This window comes from Aegilops tauschii, chromosome 7 (assembly GCF_002575655.3).
Source record: "Aegilops tauschii subsp. strangulata cultivar AL8/78 chromosome 7, Aet v6.0, whole genome shotgun sequence".
Classification (NCBI taxonomy): Eukaryota; Viridiplantae; Streptophyta; class Magnoliopsida; order Poales; family Poaceae; genus Aegilops; species Aegilops tauschii.
Window position 1 is genome coordinate 557140486 of NC_053041.3, and position 3713 is coordinate 557144198.

The window sequence follows — 3713 nt, forward strand, 5'->3', positions numbered from 1 at the left end:
CTTACCAGATAGCTATGTGCTCTCAGCCACATATCGCAGAACCCCTGAGCGCTTCCTCGTGAAAATTGCATAGGCTTGACTTTTGCGTCCGAAAAAATGATATCGTACTGGAAATGCCAAGCTAGTGAGTGAGCGGCTTTCACCCACGCAAGGTGATCTACGATAGGACTGTAAGAGCTTTTGTCCACTTTGCGCATTTCTGACGACCTGGCAGTGCAGATAATGCCGCCGAAGGAGAAGGATTGCTCCGGCAAGTCGCCGGTGGGATGCTGACCTGGAAGTGCGTGTCATTGGATTTGTCTTTTTTTTTTAGGGAAAGCTCGGATTTGTCTACCTTTTTTTTTTTGAGAGAGAGAAGGATTTGCCTTTTTTGTAGGCAAACACACGCTTTATTAAATCTCTGAAATAATGTTTACAGAGATATTAACTGGATCATAAGGCATACCTAGCCAAATGTGACGACCGACATCTAAAGAAATAATGTTTACAGAGATATTAACTGGATCATAAGGCATACCTAGCCAAATGTGACGACCGACATCTAAAGACGAAGCGTGCTTTGCAAGGTGATGTGCCTCAAAGTTGCAGTTTCTACTTTCATACATGAGATGACAACTAGTCATAGACAATTTCCGTGCTATAACCTCCTGGATGATTGCACCATACGGGGCACTAGTTCCCTGATCAATGTCCTTGATAACCACTTGATAATCTGACGCCATATGGACACTTGCTAGGTTGAGATCTTCAGCCAAGAGAGACCTTCCTGACAGGCCAGGGCCTCCATGCTTGTTGGATCAGTTACGTTGTGCACAACAAATGGCCGATGCTCCCATATATTCTCCAAGCTCCTTTTTGCAGACCGCAGCAGCCGCGGCCACCATACCATCTCGAGAAAAAGCTCCGTCAACGTTGATCTTCGTGTGGCCTAGCATTGGCGAAAGCTACCTCCTGCTCGTAACACTCGCTGTAGTCGAAGCTTTAGCGTGAACTTGATCATGGATGGCGCGCGTTGCTGCGCCCATCCATTTCTACAATATAATGACAGAATATGTAAATATATGAAGACATAAAACATGAAAGTTTAATTTGCATGAACCCGTAGCTCGAGGGGTATTTTGTGTTGGGTCAATAAATAGTAGCAGCAAAACCATATTGGATCTTGATATTGGTTGTAGAAATCGCCGGGTCCAACAACAAGACTACATATGCCAACAACATGATCAAGACACTTGAATAAAGAATGATAGAAACATCGTGAGAGCTCATGTCTCAAAACCACTTCATCGTCAAAATATTTTTGATAAGCTAGATAAATTCACCAGATCATAGGGGTCACTAAGAAAGCCAAGTAGGAATCTGAGCCGAGCCAGTGCTTGGACAAAGTTAGGACATCCGTAAAATATTAGAGCTTCAAGCATCACAAATGGCATGATAAAAACAAAGATATAATAATGATTCATCTGATTAAAGCATGAAAGATGAATAGTTGAGATTAATTTCATGAGTATTGAATGGTTTGAGAAAACCTCCAAGAAGGTAACATAAATATTCTAGTTATGGTTTTTCTCCCATGACGTTACCTCCTAAGGATTTTCTTGACCCGCAAAATAATGATCCCTTGTTATCTTATTTGGTGTCGCAAACATAAATGATATATGAATATCACTAAATGAAATATATGTGAATTAGTCTGCTTTTTAGGAACGACCGAACTACTTCCAACTCTAAGATTACAAAATATGGAAAAAAAAGTAATTCATATATTAATTTAGTAAAAATGATCTGCACCCTAGTTGGAGTTACATAAAGGAGCGTGTGTATGGAAATTTAAAAGCTGCAAAAATGTAACTGCAATAGCATAAATCATTTAATATAAATATTAATGGTTATTGATTCAATATGAAGTGGGATATCCTTTCCTTCTGCGAGACCTTCAAAATTCTTAAGATTAAATGAATTAGATTAGAGAAAATACGATACAGGATAGTATGTACCTTTTGGACAGAATTTTGATACCGAGGATATATATGCTAAGCACAAGAGTTGCAGCAAGGGCGAGCTCATTGACTGCGCCCAGAGGCAGGGCCGAATGTGGGGCTAGTGCTCGTGCCGCGCAGCCTGGGCTTCTCCTTGGCTAATGTAAAAAAGATCCTACCAAAGAAAAGAAAACATATTTATAGGATTGAGATGGAGCTCACGCCTAATAGCCTGATTGGTACCATTGCAAATAGCCGGCTCATGAATTCCTCTTCCTGAAAAATTCCAGAACCAGCCTCCAATAGTCCCCAAACCAAAATACCACAGCCTGCAGCAAAAAGGAGAAGAAAAGACAGATTTAGGATGAGTCGAACTAATCAGAGGGAGAAGGTAGCAGGGGAGGGAAAATATGCAGATAGCAGCAGCCTAGGGGAGAAGAATGGCTGATGGATCTTGTATTGCCGGAGGAGGAAGAAGGGGAGAAGATATGGAGCGCCGGACCTCTACCATCCGCCGCCACGGTGCTCCCTCGACTGCCATTAATTCCTAAACGAAACGGAAAACTGCTCGACTCCTCGCCTTAAAAACACGACGGATGAACTCTCCGCATCGGCCGGTGAGGCCCGCGCCAGGTCGGTCGCTCGCCACTGCTTCAAGAGGCGCCGCCTCGCCCTCCGGCCCACATTCCGAGCCGCCTCTCGTACACGCGGTGGATCAAATCGGAGCTCAGAGACAGGAGGCGGTGGGGATCGGGGCGCGGATCGGATCCGGGAGGCGGAGGTGATCGGGGCACGGGCTTACCTGTATCCCTCGTCGATTTTTTTAGGCAAGTATCCTTCGTGGATGGACCTTCTTTAACCGAAGCGCAGCTGTCTTGTGGGCTGGCCGACGGCCCAGTTAACCAGAAAGCTTCGTTTCAGCCTCTGGAGCACCAGCCCACAGGACAGCTGGGCCAGTGCGGGAGAGATGGCTGTACACGCAAAATCTGACGGCCAGAAATATTCAAATCACGAAAATAGACGGTTAAAAACATAAATCGCTGAGAGAGCTTGCTTTAGGCTCGATTATACTGTCCTTAATTGCACCTAGCTCTGATAGGTATGAATTCACAAAGCGATGAATATGTTCGGGGTTTTGGAAGATATTTTCATGAATTGCCTTGCATCTCGCTGACCAGATAGCCCATAGCGTCACTATCATTTTTGTGAATTCCTCCTGAGATAGTGTATCATGCATGAAGAACAGCCATTTTTCGAATGAGGCTCCGTACATGCGATTATATGTTCAGTTAAGTATGGATAAGAGAGCACCCAAGTGCAGCGCGGCATTGTCCAGTCTACTAGGGAATGACGCCATGAATCTTCGCATCCACACAATGCACACATGCTCGTTGTTGCCATCTTGCGTTCATGAAGGGTATCCGCTGTGTGGAGAGAGTGATGGGCTAACCTCCATACAAAAAAATTCAGTTTCAAAGGGACAGAAAATTTCCAAACTTTCGTCCAAGAGAAGGATTTGCCTTTTTTTTAATTTAAGAGAAGGATTTGCCTACGTTTGTGTATTTTGCTCCATCGCTACATTGCTTATATATTTTGGGCCATTCATAGGCTGCAAACGTCTCGCACTCTCTCATTGTAGTAACCCGCCCACTCCACACGGGCCTTCGTTTGGTTTGGGCCGAGGGCACTCCCTCGCCTCAGTTTTAGTCCAGACCCGACCGACCGGCGCCGCCG

The 3713-nt window shown here is 44.7% G+C and overlaps 1 long non-coding RNA gene across 2 annotated transcripts; it reads right to left on the reverse strand.

Annotated features, from left to right (window-relative positions):
• Window positions 1-366: 366 nt before the first annotated feature.
• Window positions 367-2860, reverse strand: LOC120968150 (uncharacterized). Of its 2 annotated transcripts, XR_005762333.3 has the most exons (3): window positions 2482-2801; window positions 1998-2308; window positions 367-1031 (listed from the first exon to the last, which is right to left on the reverse strand). It is a non-coding gene; the product is annotated as an uncharacterized lncRNA (long non-coding RNA). The 2 variants fall into 2 exon arrangements; XR_005762332.2 differs by having other exon boundaries at window positions 367-2308; window positions 2482-2860.
• Between the last annotated feature and the right edge of the window lie 853 nt (window positions 2861-3713).